Source organism: Phascolarctos cinereus, unplaced genomic scaffold (assembly GCF_003287225.1).
Source record: "Phascolarctos cinereus isolate Bilbo 61053 unplaced genomic scaffold, phaCin_HiC Scaffold_4;HRSCAF=312, whole genome shotgun sequence".
Lineage (NCBI taxonomy): Eukaryota > Metazoa > Chordata > Mammalia > Diprotodontia > Phascolarctidae > Phascolarctos > Phascolarctos cinereus.
In genome coordinates this window covers 152,626,843-152,643,936 of record NW_027555847.1, presented here as the reverse complement: position 1 = coordinate 152,643,936, position 17,094 = coordinate 152,626,843, and positions in this window count along the sequence as shown.

Genomic DNA, 17,094 nt, shown 5'->3' with positions numbered 1-17,094 from the left:
CGCCGTGTGCAGTTCTGACTCTTAATCTCCCCTATTAAAACAGAGGCTGGTGGTTGAATTGGGAATTGAACCAGGACTCCCAGCCTGCAGATTAGTCTCATTTCTCTTGAGCACAGTCCCTTACCAGAGGGAATCTCTGCAGTCAGCAAACTCTGTGATACTGTCTTTGAGAAAGGGTTTCCTTTGCTTCCTGGCTCCCTTGTCTTGTCTCTGAGATCAAGGGCCCATTCCTGCTTTCTGAAACTTCTATCCCCGCTTAGAAGGTGGGGGTTGGGGGTAGCCTCAAGAAAGAAGGAGGCCTTTTCAGGCTATAACCAAAATGAGCTGCTTAAAGGATCAACACGGGGGAGCATTCAGTAACGTGTTGATAAGAGTTTAAGAGAAACCTTGCAGCATCTCCCTGGTAATGATGCTGGAAGCTGCAGGGGCCACAAGCAACGCCACAGGGAGCTAGCTGACACTTTCTAGCAGATGGTAATGTGTGCACGCTTTCATCTGCAATGCTTCTCTAAATTAAAGATTTTTTTCTTTCCCCAAAACAATTCACCACTAAAAGTGGTGGGAAAAAAAACCCACCCTGTGGTAGAGAGCCCGATACTGAGCTATGCCAGGAAAAACGGAAAAAGCCAGGGCACTCAGGTGGTTTTCTTTGTGATTTTGTGGCTTCTAAATGCCCAGAGAAATTCAAGCTATGGAGAACCAGCTCTGGAGAACTATGCCCTTCTTCTTATCTTATAATAGAGATAAAGAAAAAGCATGAACTTCTAGCTCTGCACATCATCATCAAAGTTATAATTTTTTAAAAAAATTACAGTTCAAATCATGCAACATAAAATAAAATGAAACTATAAAACTGCAGTTCAAGTCAACAACCATGGACTAAGCAGCTACTATGCGTCACTTACACACATGAGTACCAGGGATAAAAAGACAAAAATGGAAAACCATCCCTGAACTCAAGTTACTTAAATTTTGCTGCTGGAAGAGAGAGAGTGGGGAGGATGGGGAAGGGGCACACACTATGCAAAGGTGAATAAATACAAAGTATAAACACAATAGGATCCTGAATCTAGATCCAGATAGAATCTCAGAGTTCCTCCTGTCTGACTCCCTCATTTTATAGATGAGGGAATGGAGGCTGAAGAAAGTTGAATGATTTGCTGAGGGTCACAGAGGTTAAGTGTCAGAAGTGGGATCTGAAACCAGGTCCTGATTCCAAAATAAATAAGAGGTTATTAAGGGAGAGTGTATGAACAATGGTAGGGATCTGGAAAAGCATCACAGAGGAGATGGCACCTAAGTTAAGAATTTTTTTCATTTGTATTTGTTTCATTTTTAATTTTATGGAATAAAACAAGCATTTCCATAATATGGAACATGGGTTACAGAGAGGAGATACTATCTGGGTAAAAGCAAAGGTCTAAAGTTAAGCATTGTACTCTAGAAAAAAAGGTCAAAATCAAAAGTTATTTCATTTTTATTAGGTATTATAGGCAACAATAGGGCAGCTATGTGGCCCAGAGCACTGGGCTTGGAACCAGGAAGACTCATCTTTCTGAGTTCAAATCTGAAAAAGCATCATGGAGGAGATGGTCCCAGAGCTATGACTTTTGTTTTTCATTTTATTTTTAATTTATGGAATAAAACAAGCATGTCCATAACATAGTTTAATAAAAAAAAATGTGCCTTTTAAAAGAAGCTAAAGATTTCCATCAATCATCAGTAAGGTACTATGTTAGGCATGGGGATTGCAAATATAATAATTAAAGCAGACCTGAGTTATTAGAACCTTAAAAGAAGAGGTGATGAGAGTATATTCCAAGCGTAGGGTCCCACTTGTTCAAAGGCATGGAGTTTGAACGTTAAATGTAATGTAATGGGGAGTAGGACACTGCTAGGGCCCTAGGTTTCGTTGAATTTGAACAGAGCATATATAATAGAAGTTATTTTTGAGCTCTGGAGTTAGAGGATCTGGATTCAAGTTCCAGCTTCGATGCTTGTGTGACCTTGAACCTGAGATTCCTCATCTATAAAATGAGGAGGTTGGATTAGATGGCCTTTGAGGTTCTTTCCAGATTTATATCCATTATCCTTTGAATAATGAATCCAGACTTGGAAAGTAGGTGGAATGCAAATTGCAGAGGATTTAAAATTAAGTGTTAGGTTAAGTATTGTATATTTTATGCCAGAGTCAGTAGAGAGTCACTGAAGAGTTTTGGTACGTACCTGGGGGGCTTAGGAAGTGATTTGGTCCTCTCTGTTTAAGGTTATCAGTTTAGCAGCAATGCAAAGCTATTGGTTTGAAACTCAGAAATGGGACTATTAAGCCATATGTGAGGATTGCTGCAGGCTACATATTGACTTAAAAAATCATATACTAAATGTGTTCTTTGTTCTATTGTATTCTTATTTATTTTGTTAACTGTTTCCTCAATTACGTTTTAATTTGTCCAGGTTGGGAGTGTTGCAGGCCACAGTGGATCTCTCTTGTTTCATACCTCCAGAATGGAACTTGGATTAGAGAGGGGAGAAAATGTATCTAGGCAAAAGCAGAGGTCTCAAGTCGACCATAGTGGTCTAGAAAGAGGTCAAATTCAAAAGTTAGTTCCCTTTAATAGGTAGTATAGGTGATAATGGGGCAGCTAGGTGGCACAATGGATAGAGCACTGGACATGGAGCTAGGAAGAGTCATCTTCCTGAGTTCAAATCAGGCCTCAAGTACTTACTAGCTGTGTGACCCTGGGCAAGTCACTTAACCCTGTTTGACTCAGTTTCTTCATCCGTAAAATGAGCTGGAGAAGGAAATGGCAAACTACTCCAGTATCTTTGCCAAGAAAAAAACCCAAATGGGATCACAAAGAGTCAGACACAACTGAACAGTAGCTAGGCAACAATCAGTTGATTCTGATAAGCAATTGGTTAGACTGATTTCCCCACCCTCCTCAATCCCCTTCTGTTGACTGAATCAACAAACAGTTTTGGTATTGTGAAGCATTAGCCATAGACGATAGCATCAGTCTATAATGCCTTCAGAGAACAACAAATAGGAGGGTTGTTGTTTGAGTTAAGGTGGAGAAACATACAATGATACAAAGAAATCAGAACCAGATCGGCATAAATATTGACAATTATCATATGAAAGGGCAATATTTGCACAAATATAAGTTTCCATTTTTAAAAAAAGACAATGGGAAGGAACACAAAGAAAATGACTATTATTACACCTATTCATTGAGGGTTTTTTTAAAGTTGAATGGGTTGAGAATATATGTTAAATTGGTTTTATTATCGTTTAAAGTCACATTCATATGAAATGAAGAAAGGTAGCATATCACAAGATTTGGAATCAGAGGACCTGAATTCAAGGAATGTTCTGTTTAATTACAAATATGCATTGTTGTTAGTGTTTTGGGCCAATTGATTTGGTTGTCCAGCATTATCTTGCTAGACAGGCCTCCTACAGGATGAATTGGCAGAAATGAGAACCATTTCCTTTAGAATTTCAATTTTCAAAATTAAAACATCATGTGTAAGCTCTGCTACTTACTTCATGTGTGCTCTATGCCCTCTTTGGGCCTCAATTTCTTCATTCTGTATTTTATGGGAGAGAAGGTACCATTAGGACGTCCTGTTTTAAGTGGTCATAATTGATAAAAAACTTGTTGCTGCTTTCCCTGGAATTTGCTTCTTTAGTTGTTATTGTTTGCAATCCCATCGTTTTCCAAAGTGGGGTAGTCACTTAATATCTCTATAATTAAATTTCCCCATCTTCAAATTGGCTCTTACTGCCTCTTTGTTAACTGCTTCAATATGATAATGAGAAGACATGAAATCATTTTTCACATGTATTTACAGGATGAGCTAGTACACATGGTGGTATTTTTAAATTATAATAAAAAAGGAAATGGCTTTCACCTCTTTTAACTCATCTTGGAGCATGCTGGTGTGACAGGCTAATGATGGATGGGCACCTCAATCGCCCATTTAACAATGATAACTGCACATATTTGTGTTTTTATAGATTATTATTCCTGTAAAGAAACCCAGAGATTGTTGTGAAGAATGTTGCTATCAGTGTTCCTTGTATACTTTGCTGTCATAGGAAGTTCATATGTAACCTACCTAAAATTGCCCAGAGAAATGACACATACAGGCCAAAAACAAACAAACAAACAAATAAATAAATAAATAATAAATAAATAAGCAAATAAATAAATAAATACGGAAAGAGTGGTGTTGAAGAAAAATGTAAAGCCCGGAAAGCAAAATTAGAATATTAGCTTCCCTTTGGAACCACTTGTAAATCAAATTTATGCTTTGCTTTGGTCTACCCTGGTATAATGTCTTTTACATTAGACTCACTCAAGACCTTGTTTTCCTTGGCGTCATTCACCATTAGTACTAGGGTATGCTATTCATAGTTGACTATGAATGTAAAAATGTAATTTCCATATTTTTAAATGGCTTAGAGGATGGATGATTTGCAGCAGGACCATCTGATATGTTTTCAAAATGCAACAAGTAATTCCATTAGGTTCCTGCCTTTCTTAAAAAAAAAATTCAGTTAGACTTTGAAAGAACCTGGTCCTGATGATAAACTGATAATTGTCACCCTTTGACCTCTCTGTGATCCTTCTGTTTTCCAGGTTTTTGTGTGTTGTGGAGGGAGTTCTTTTTTGTTTGTTTGTTTTGTTTTTTTGGGGGGAAGGCTGGAGGGAAGGAAGGAAGGTGTGTGGGTTCAATTGTAGGACTCCCTCAGATTCCTTCCAACTCTGAGATTCTATAATTTATGCGCTGTGTTTCCATTTACTGGCCTCAGATATATGAGGTAGATCTTCAAGCATGCTCATAGTGAAGTGAAAACCAGCTCTAGAATCAAAAGACATGGGTTCAAATCTAGCTTCTGACACTCCCTTGTGACCTCCAGTAGGTATCTTAAAACCTCTGTTGGGTTCAATAGTCTCATCACTAAAATGCAGAATTGCACTATATGACCTCCTTTACTGTCTGGATTCCATAATTTTATGAGTGTATGATCAAGTCACTGAGATGCACTTGAAACCCCTGTATAGTGGTAACCTTAGGCGAGAAACCCCTTCAAAAAAGATTTAAAATCAAAAGCTAAAGTTTCTATTCATGGCTCCCTAAATAGTTTCTTGGCATTGCATGACTCCATCCTTTTCCTTACCTAAAGAAAATTCAATTTAATAATTACTTCCCAGCAGGAATGCACAAATGTCACTGCGTTCCATGAATGGGATTGCCTCAACACTTTTCATTCTTGGTGTATGCAGGTGAGAAATTATTAGGGAGCCGTGGATAAAAGTGGCACACTTTGCCATCTGCTAAATTTGACAGAATTTGCTGTTTTTTTTCCCTCTCTCTTTAGGAGGAAATAAATTAGAAAGAACAAAAAAACTGAGATGTAAGCAGGGGAAGTGAGTAGATCCGTCACATGACTCACAATGCTTAGGTGTTCCATTTTGGATATCTAAGGGAACCATGAAGCCAGAGATAAGACCTTAGACTACCTTGATTTCTAATACAGAAGATTCTGAGAACCAGAAACTGTTGAAAGTATAAAGCACACTGAAACCTGCTGCAATATGAAAGTAACCAGTACTTACTACAGGTGCTGAAATACTTTGTGTGGTTACCTTCTGTCTGTCTGGGCCCTATTTTCCATTCATCTCTTAGAAGTGACCATACATATTGCTATTCCTTTCCAAGATCTCTAATGTAATTTAAACTAACCATGTACTCATTAAAAGAAAGGGATACCTCTGTCTGCACTGTTGTGGCTCCTAAGGATTCTCTCAGGTGCTCTGGCCATCAAAATATCCTCTCAAGAGTCTGAGGAAATTGATCATGGCAAAGGCCAGGGACTAACATGGTTAAAGGGTCCCCCATAGGGGTTTATGGGAAGGCAGAAATGCTTCATGACTTTGTAGCTATGGTGGATGACTGTAAAGTCAACTATTGGTTGGCTATATTTATAGGTATATCCTTACTGGTAACCCATAGCTTACAAACATATGGTCATTTGGTCATTGGGTACTTTTGGATAAAGTACTGTTTTCTATGCTATCCCTTGATGTGCTAGAAATAAGTTCTTGTGTTGAGGTTTAAGGGTGCTAGGACCCCAAAATAGCAAGAGCAAGAGATGAGGGTCCTGTCAAATGAATTAGACCCAAGCCTTCTTTCAGCCAAAGACAAGGTTTTATTAGAACATTGGGATGAGCAAGATTCCTAGTGAGTCTGTGCTATTGGCTAGATTTTAAGAATCTGAGCCCCTTAATGGCAGCCAAGATGGATCTTGTATACAGAAAGACTGTGGGAGGGAGTGAGGAGTAGCCAAGTAGTTTGAGGTGACTGTGAGGAGGGGTCTTGGGAGGATCTGGATAGGAGTAACCAGTAAGCTGAAGTGACTGGGAGGGAAAACTCCAGGGACCTTGACCTCCTGGCCAAGGGAGATAGGATCTAGGAGTGGAGGTTTAGGGTGGGGCAGACAATGAAAGGGCAGTTAATTAACTGGGAAGGGCCCCATTGCCCCAGGTGAATTCCAGGAAGCTGGGCTGTGTGGGAAGGTCCAGGGCTTTTCCTTGGGTCCAGATCCCAAATACATGGTCTTTTTCCTTTTAAGGGTTCAGATCCCATCCCCATCACTTGACATTTCAAAGTATCTTTGTATTTCATTTTTTCCCATTCTTTTTTATTTTATTTTTACTTTAACTTTTTTATTTAAAGTTTTGATTCTCCAATTCCGTACCTCTCTCCTTCCCTGCCCTGAGATGGTAAGCAATCAGATCTTGGTTTTATATATATGTAATTGTGTAAAACATTTCCATATTAGTCATTTTGTACAAGAAGACTAAAATAAACCAAAAAATGAAAGAAAGTGAAAAAAGCATGCTTTGATCTGTATTCAAACAATATCAGTTTTTCTCTGCAGGTGGATAGTATGCTTTATCATTAATCCTTCAGGATTGTTGTGGGATCATTGTCTTGCTGAGGATAGCTAAGCCATTCACAATTCTTCATTGAACAATATATCTGTTACTGTGTACAATGCCTGGTTCTGTTCACTTCACTATGCATCAGTTCATATGTTTTTCCAAGTTTTTCTGAAATCATTCTGCTTATCACTTCTTATAGCACAAAAATGTTCCATTACAATCATATACCACAGCTTGTTTAGCCATCCCCCAATTGATGGGCATCCTTTGAGTTCTAATTCTTAGCTAATTTTGGTATTTTCTACCCCATACTCCTCTAGTCTGAATCTGTGACTTCAAACATGTAGAAAATTTCTAGTGTGAAAATAACCAACCCTAAGCAGACCAGCAATTTATTTGAAACTTATAGCCTTTGAAATTTGCCTTAGGGCACTAAGAAGTTAAATGATTTGCCTAGGGTCACATGGCCAACACGTCACAGGCAGGAATAAAGCACAGGTCTTCCTGACTCCAAGGCTGTCCTCCTTTACGCAATGCTTCATTCCTCTTTATTAATTTTTAATTTGGAGGATTGAAGTCATGGCAACCACAGTGGAAGGAGGAAAAATGAAGACCATAGTTTATGGTTACTTGTGTTTTGAAATTGTTCAAACAGATAAGTGCATGGCTAATCTTAGTTTAAGGGGAAAACAACGGGGAACGGTCACCATATTCAAGCTCTGTTCTCTTATATAATGGTGATTTCAGAGATATGCCTTATACTGAAAAAGGACAGGGAAATATTCCCATAGACTATGCTAGAATATCTTAATGACTTGAAGAAAGTAAAGTAGTAGGAGCTCATCCAGACTTTCCATTCTCCTTCTGGGCTACTCTATGTATTACACACTGATTTACTTACATTAGCCTTTGCCTGAGGGGGAAGCACTTGATAGGAAATATGCAAAAATGTCACTTTCAAGGATTATCTGGCAGAAGTCTGATATACATAAGAGGTCCCTAAAAAGGAGAGCAGGTCTTTGAGATACTAGGCCAATATTGGAAATTGTTTTACTCTTAAAAGAGTTGATTTCTTGTTGCCTTTCTTTCTCCCAGGGGAAGGTAGAAGAAGGAGAGAAAATAAGTATTTGTTAATTGAGGAAAAAAAGAAAACTTTAAAAAGACCAAGAAAAAAAAGATTTGGATATGAAGCTTTAAAACTACCATCAGGCATGCTTTGGTGTGGAAGAGAATTGGATAACAAAAAAGGTTCCTGAGATTGGAGGTTTTTATCACTGAAAATCTCTTCCAAGAGGAACTTGAATTCCAAACCCCTTAATTTTCCTCTACCACAAATTTTATATCACTTGGGAGATTGTTGGTCATTATTCTATTCCTTGTATATTATTGTCAGGATCATTTGGGGTTCCTGGTCTGCAGAAGGATGGAATGTTTGATGCTTTCCAAGTTTCCATTCTCACTGAATGTTTCACAAACTGAAAATTTTTGAAACACTCTTCAAGGAATTAAGCAAGTTTTACCCAGTTTTTAAATGTCCTAGAGGAGGGAGGAGGGAAGGGGCCCATAAACATACATAAGTTAAGGAATATTCTTCCAAAAGAAAACAAGAGTATCACCAGAGAATAACAAAAATTTTAGAAAGAGCTTTTGGTACAAGCTAGCTCAAAAGATACACATCAAACTTTAGGCTACAGGGGGGTAAGTAGTGTGTTATAGAAGATAGTGCTGGACTGGGAGCAAGAAAGTCTTATTTTCAAATGCTGCTGATGGTGCTTAACTAGCTCTGTGACCACAGACAAGTCACTTAATGGCTCTGAATCTCAGTTTTCTCATGAATAAAACAGTAAGAATATTACCTATTGTAGTCACCTCAAATGGTTCTTGTGGGGCCCAAATGGGGAAAAGTAGGTAGAATGCAAACATTCCAATTATTAATCCCATTCTTATTTTTTGATGGAATTCAGATAGAATGGTCCTAGGACATCTTACTATCCTGCTATTATTATTATTTATTATTATTTTTAATATTCTGCAGCCTTACTGTTGTTGTTTAGTTGTTTTCAGTCAGTGTCTGACTTTTAGTGATCCCTTTTAGGATTTTCTTGGAAAAGATACTGGAGCAGTTTGTCATTTCCTTCTCCAGTTCATTTTACAGATAAAGAAACTGAGGCAAAAATGGTCTAATGACTTCTTCAGCATTACACAGCTAGTAAGTGTCTGAGTCTGGATTTCAACTCAGGAAGAGGAGTCTTCCTAACTGCAGACCCAGCACTCTATCCACTTCACCACTTAGCTGCCCTTACAAAAGTGGATAAAATATGAATTTTTGTGATTTCATAAGAATATTTGGATGTAAGTATGCCTTCCTAAGACTAACTGAAAGTCTTATCAGGACAATTCCAGTAGCAGACAGGATAGCGTGGATATGTGGGATGTACCTCATCTCATTGCAATATGGTTTCAATTTCTTTTAGTAGATTTCTCTATTTTAAAAGTTGTTTTTCTTTTTTTTTTGCCATTTCATGTCATTTGGAAATTGTGAGTATCTCGTATCACAACACCGATTAAAAATGCTGTTCTCAAATTTTTACAGATCAATATTATGTCAGGGCAATATGGGCAACATTTCTATCTCTAATAATGCTCCAGTTTCAGTACAGTTTGTTTGCTGAATCTTAAAGGATATTTTGTAATTTGTATTTGTACTACTGGTATTTGTCATCTGTTAGTTTATAAAGGACAGTGAGTAAGCTTCTGGTGTATAATTCTCCCCTTTGATTGTATCTTTCTTGATACCTAGTAGATGCTAAAAGTTTTTTTTTTTTCAGCCTTTATGTATTATCTATATTGAGAGTGGACACTGAGCCTTCTCATTGCTGGAATCACCCCTTTAGCAGCTAATATCATCCAAACCTATTTTTTACTTTGAATTTATTTCCTCTATATTTAATTATGTACATGTTATCTTTACCAGTAGAAAGCAGCCTCCTTGAGAGCAGGGACCATTTCATTTTTGTCTTTGTATAGACTTACAGCACCATGCCTGGCATATAGAAGTTACGTGGTAAAAGATTAGGGACTGCTGAATTGGAAATAAATATGTGAGATCGTTAAGAAAAATTGGATCAGGCTTGTATCGGAGAGGAAGCTAGTGAAGTACGTAACTAGAAATCAAGGAACCACTGTGAAGCATTTTCTGATAAACTTTTGTTTTCCAGGTTCAATTCCCTGTTTCTTTTGCGTTGCTTTCACTAAGGCAAGTAGGTTCTCAAGTGTTCTACTTCATATTTGTTGTTGTTGTTCAGTTGTCTGACTATTTGTGACCCCATTTTGGGGTCACTACTGGAGTAGTTTGCTGCTTCCTTCTCCTGCTCATTTTACAGATTATTGAAGCAAACAGGGTTAAGTGACTTGCCCAAGATTGTACAGCTAAAAAATGTCTGAGGGCAAATTTGAGCTCACAAAGATGAGTCTTCCTAATTCTAAGCCTGGCACTTTATCTAATGTGCCACCTAACTGCATGTATTAGCTAGATATTGATATAATCAATCAGCATTTATTAAGCATCTATTAAATTGTCTTCCAATGTCTTATTGAAAGTCTTTAATATTTTTCTGAAGATGCTTCTGCTATGATGGTTTTTCATGTCTATCCTTAGTAGTATTCCTAAATAATGTCACCTTTCTTCCTTCTATAGTCATTACTGTGATGGCAACAACCACAGCATATGTTATGAAAGTTCTGACATGGTTTCATATTCTCTACCAAGCATCATAGAAGAAAATATGTGTTCGTTGTAGTTATGGCAAATACTAGTGTTTTTCTTTTTTTATTACAAGAATTATTTTAATAAAATTCAAGCTTAACAAACACCAAAGAAAATGAGTATTTTTTTCAAATTTATTATTCATTTTAACATTTTTTAAAATTGAGTTCCAAATTCTCTTCCACCCTACTTATTCTCCCCTACTCATTGAGAAGGCAAGAGATATGGTATCAGTTATACATGTGAAATCATTCAAAGCATATTTCCATATTAGCCATATTACAAAAACCAAAACCAAAAAGTGAAAAAGCCAAAAAAATTATGCTTGAATCTGCACTCAGATGCCATCAGTTCTTTCTTTGGAGGTGGATAGCATTTTTTTTTTATCATAAGCCCTTTAGAATTATTTTAAATCATTGTATTGATCAAAACAGCCAAGTCATTCATAGCTGAACACCATACAATATTGATGTTACTGAGTAAAATACTCTCCTGGTTCTATTCCTTTTACTTTGTGTCAGTTCATATAAGTCTTCTGAGTTTTTCTGAAACATCCCACTTGTCATTTCATATAGCACAATAGGATTCCATCACAATCATATAGTACAACTTGTTTAGTCATTCCATGATGGTCATCCCATGAGTTTCCAAATCTTTGCCAGTCAAAAAGTTTTGCTATGAGTATTTTTGTACACATAGGTCCTTGTCTTTTTTCTCTGATGTCTTTGGGATACAGACCTACTAGTGGTATTGCTGGATCAAAGTGTATGAACAGTTTTATAGCACTTTGGGTATAGTTCCAAATTGCTCTCCAGAATGGTTGGATCAGTTCACAACTCCACCAATAGTGTATTAGTGTCCCATTATTTCCCCTTCCACCATTTGTCATTTCTTTTTCTGTCATGACAGACAGTATGATAGGAATGCTGTGATACCTCAGAGTTAATTTGAATTTTTCTAATCAATAGTGATTTAGAGCATGTTTCATAAAACTATAGTTTTGATTTCTTGTAAAAACTGTTCATATCTTTTAACCATTTATTAATTGGGGAATGACTCATTTTTATAAATTTGACCCAGTTCCCTAAATATTGGGGAAATGAAACCTTTAGCAGAGAAACTTTCTGTAAAAACTTTATTCACAGGTACTTGCTTGCTTTCTAATCTTGGCTGCATTGGTTTTGTTTGTGGTAAAAAAAACTTTTAAATTTAATGTACTCAAAATTGTTCACTTTACTGCCCATGATCCTCTCTACCTCTTAGTTGGTTATACATTCTTTTCTTATCTATAGGTTTGACAGGTACATTTTTTCAGGCTCCTCTAATTTTCTTATGGCTTCATCCTTTATGTCTAAATCATGCACCCATTTTGACCTTATCTTGGTATACACTGTGAGATGTTGGTCTATACTTAGTTTCTGCCATGCTGCTTTCCAGTTTTCCCAGCAATTTTTGTCAAATAGTGAGTTCTTGTCCCAAAAGTTTGGGCCTATCAAACACTAGATTACTATCTGCATTTACTACTGTGTAATGTGTACTTAATCTATTTCAGTGATTCATCACTCTATTTCTTACTCAGTACCAGATTGTTTTCATGATTGCCATTTTCTAATTTAGTTCGAGATCTAGTATGGCTAGGCTACCTTCCTTCATATTTTGTTTTTCATTGATTCTCTTGATATTCTTGATCTTTTGTTCTAGAAGAATTTCGTTCTAAATTTTTCTAAGTCTTTGTATCTCTGTCTTGGTATGGCACTGAATAAGTAAATTGATTTAGGTTAAACTGCCATTTGTATTGGCTCAGCCTATGCATGAGCAATTGATATTTTTTTCCAGTTTAGATCTGTTTTATCATTGTGTTCATATGGTTCCAGAGTTTGTCGTGTTAAGTAGACTCCCAAGTATTGTATAATGTCTGTGGTTATTTTAAATGGGATTTCTCTATCTCTTCCTACCGTACTTTGTGGGTAATATATAGAAATGTTGATGTTTTGTATAAGTTTATTTTATACCCTGCAATTTGACTATAATCTGTTAATTGTTTCAACTAGGTTTTTTAGTTATCTAAGTTTCTTTGGATATATCAGCACATTGTCTACAAAGAGTGGTAGTTTTGTTTTCTTATAGCCTGTTCTAATGCCTTCAATTTCTTTTTCTTGTCTTATTGCTGTAGCTAGCGTTTGTAGTACAGCATTGAATAATAGTGTTGATAAAGGGCATCTTTGCTTTACCATTGATCTCATTGGGAAGGCTTCTCGTTCCATTTATTTCTCTGTTTCTAGTGTTTTCAATAAGCATGAATGTTTTGTTAAAGAGTCTTTTTTGCATCTATTGAGATAATCATATGACATTTGTTGGTTTTGTTATTGATATAGTCAACTATGCAGATAGTTTTGCTAATATTGAACCAGCCCTGTGTTCCTGGCATAAATTCGCCTAGTTATAGTGTATGATCTTTGTGATATATTGCCAGATACTGTTTTTTTTTTTTAAATTCTGCCTATTAGTTGGATTCATGATATCAATATGAAAGAATAATTTTTGAAATTCAGTTTAAGCCTACCCATTTTCTTTTGAAAATCATTCCAGACATTAGCACTGTTTTTTACTAAACATTTCATTGTTAGGTAGCAGTTGGGGAGTTTCTGTTGAGTCCAAATTTTCAATGTCTTCATGATTTTAGCTTTTTCCTTTTCTGATTTAAATATCTTAATTTTTATTCTTATTTAATTTTATTTTGTTTTAGGAATAAAGTTATTCCTTCCAATTGCCCCACAACACTTTATGTAACTTGGATCTGAGGATCTCATTGACCAAAGAAAGTTTGAAGTTCTTGCCTACAATTGGTGAGTTCTGTGTTCAATTTTATTATGCTGTTGTCTTTGTGCATCTTAAAAACATTACTATCTTTAGTGCATTTTGCCCATACTCATGGCTTGCCTGCTTTTATAAACAGTACTACTGACACTGAAATAAATTTTACAGAAGGTGGGGTTTTGGTATTTCTGATTTCTGGTGATGTAGCTAGCTTTCCTGTGGTACTCAAACACCAAGGAGTTGCTGTTCTCCTTGTTAGGCTGATTATCATGATGGCTATAAGTAAGGTTGACTTACAAACATAGGTCACCCCACTTATTTTTTAAGTTCATAGAATTTTTTATACCATTCTGCACAGAGTATTAATCCAATCCAATCAGTGGTATCGCCAGAATGAAATGATTGGATTTTCAGGATTCATTCCAGGTCTTCACAGCTACCAGAAAAGTCTTAAGCCACACAGCATCCATTCATCTATCCTATTTACATTCCTGGCTGGAATTATTTTACTTTGCGGTGGCACACCTACCCCTCCCCCAACCCCTGTCCTTACCATCTTGGTTGATGGTTGGTTTTTGAGGGATTACTTTTATTGTTGTTGTTGTTGTTGCCCTTATCATTAATTCTTATTATGGAGATGTTTTCTTTTTGTTAGATGTTATATAGATAGATATGTTTCTGGAACAAGATGATGTCCTGTTTTTATTCTTTTTTCTTTACTCTTTTGCAGACTACTGAACATGTGGCTAAAATAACTGCATTTTTAGTTAAACAAAAATGACAGGAAATAAGCTCGTGGTCCATAGGCTCACTTAAAGAAATCTAATAGACGGTATGATGAGAATGGCATTTATCTCATTCTATTGCCACAGGATTTTGATTTTCTCTTCTAGGTCTTTATATTTTAAAATGTTTATTTTTTGTTTCACCTAACTTGGAGATTGAATATTTAGAATGGCAAAATCTATGAAACAAGTTGTTCTTAAATTTTTATAGATCAATTTTATGTCTTTAGTGATTGTGGGCAACAGTTCAGTCTGTGAAAATATGCCATCTGGTTCAAGTACAGTTTCCTGGTTGGTTTCTTCAGAATATTTTGAGGTCTGAATTTGTTCTTTGTCAGTCCATGTGAGCTGTTGAGCTTGTGATATATAATTCTAGCTACCATATCACATCTTGCTAGATATTTGGTAGGTGCTAATCTTTCCAATCAAAAGTAATGTGATACACTGTTTTCTCTATTTCCTTTCATAATCTATGATGATGACTAAATGCAGTTTCCTTAAGGATAACCCTCCTGTAATTTCTTGTGGCAATGACCTGGTCCAGAATTCCTACATAAGCTACTCCAGAAACATATATATATGGTCATCACTCTGCAACTTGTTAGAATTTTTTTTGTTGTTGTTTCCACATTGTTAGTTGCATTCTTGTGGATATGTAGCACCTTTGTCTTCAATCTTTGCTTTTTCATAAGCTCCATCTGGTGGTTGACCACTTTCATTTACATTTGACAAATCTGGTGGCATGTGGCTGTTGTAGATCTTTTTATTTATTGCTTAGGGACATGATGTTAACTTGTTTTAAAAAGTATATATGTAGGGTTTTTTTTAACTTCTTGTCATGTATTCTTTCAATGTCTATCAGTCTTCTTCCTCCTTTTTTGGTGATGAAGTATTCATCTATCTATTACTTTCTCAGGATTATATATATTATGTCTTATTAATATTGTACCTGTTTTTGTTGGGGTACTTTACACATTTGTTATTGTCTATTTTGAAATTCCAAAAGGGTATCTTGAGAAATTGTGTAGGTATTAATCCCTTTAAATGTGTTCTCTTCATTCAGGATTGTTTGATTTTAGGATGCCAGTAAATTGCTTAACATGCTACATCTTGCCTGGAAGAGATAAAGGTATTCTTAGGTGTTGCTTTCTTCCATTTGTTTATTGTGACCTCCAGATTCAATCTTAAAGCTTTCAGTCTCTATCTTTCCTTGGCATACAGTAGATTAAAAATTTTATACTTAGTCCAATTTACTAGCAAGATGATTTCTCATGAAGAAAGCTTCTACTTGATGAAGGAACTATTTGATTTTTTGGTAGAATTGTATAGAGTAATATCATCTGTGATTATTAATATTATTACTGTCATTATGCAGATGAAAGTACACAAGGAGTCAAAGATCATAGATTTAGGGTTTTATGGGTCTTCATATGCCATCAAGTCTAGCCCCCTCATTTTACAGATGAAGAAACTGAAGCATAGATAAGTGACTTCCCTAAGGTCACACAGCTACCAAGTGTCTGAGGTGGGATTTGAACCTGAGTCTTCCTGACTCCAAGCCCAGTACCCTATCCATATATAATTCTTGTGGGAAATGGTTATCAATGCCAGCAATGTCCCTACTACTCCCCAGCTCACAAAAGATAAAGACCAGATTTTAATGTGTTATACCATCAGATTCTAAGTCTAGGCTGATTCAGGCAAAATCTGAGGTCTCAGTGAGATTTCCAGTTTGCCATGTAGGATGAATCTGAGAAAACAGGAGCTCGTGATGAAAACACTCAGAGACTCTTAACTATAGCACCGCTACCAGGCTTTGCTATAATAGCAAGACAATTTAGTAATAATGGGTGAGTAGGAAGAAAATTAAGTAGTTTGCTGAGATACAAAAAAACTATAAGCCTGAACATATTTGGCCTCATGTTCATCTTCAAATGCACAGTGGGTTCATTAGGGTAATTTAACCTTTCCATAAGCCATTGAGTGATAAATTCTATTAATACATTTCAAATGCTAGCTTTGAGAGTAACTGCCTGGCTGGTGAAGGGAATTGAAAAAGATGGGGTAAAGTATTATCTCCCACTTCATCCTCTAGCTCAGCAAAATGAGTAGATGACAGGTTTTTACCTTGCCATTTGATGGTAAAATGTTCTCATTCCCCTCCATTCAGCCTCAGCCTTAGGGCAAGCCAGTGTTTGCTGCAATTTACTACAATAATAGCAAGACAATTTAGCAGTAATGGATAAGTAGGGAGAAAATTAAGCAGTTTGCTGAGATACAGAAATGAAGCCAGAAAATATTTGGCCTCATGTTAGGCTTCAACTTCATAGTCAATTCATTAGTGTAATTTGGTCCTTTGCATAAGCCTTTGAGTGATAAATTCTCCTAATACGTTTGAAATGCCAGCTGTAAGAATAACTCATTGAGTGTTGAGTAAAATTAAAAGATGGGCTAGCATAAATCCTTCATTTTCATCTCGTATGGGAAGATTTATTGTGGCCTCTGAGAAGAAGCATCTGTCAGCCTGTAGAAAATTGATGGTATTAAAGGAAAGACATTGTCATGTTTTGGTGAGGTGACTTTAGTGAAAGAAGTGTTTTCACTCAGAATCTTTACAAGGCTTCTCCCTCTGGGATACTCTTATTAACAGCATGTGAAGCTTTCAGAGTTTGCTGGGGTTGGGGAGGAGGAGGGGGAAGAAAGGACACAATGTAAAGGAGATGAAGTGCTTGTAATGGTGAGTTCACTGGGTCTTTTCTAATGAAAAAAA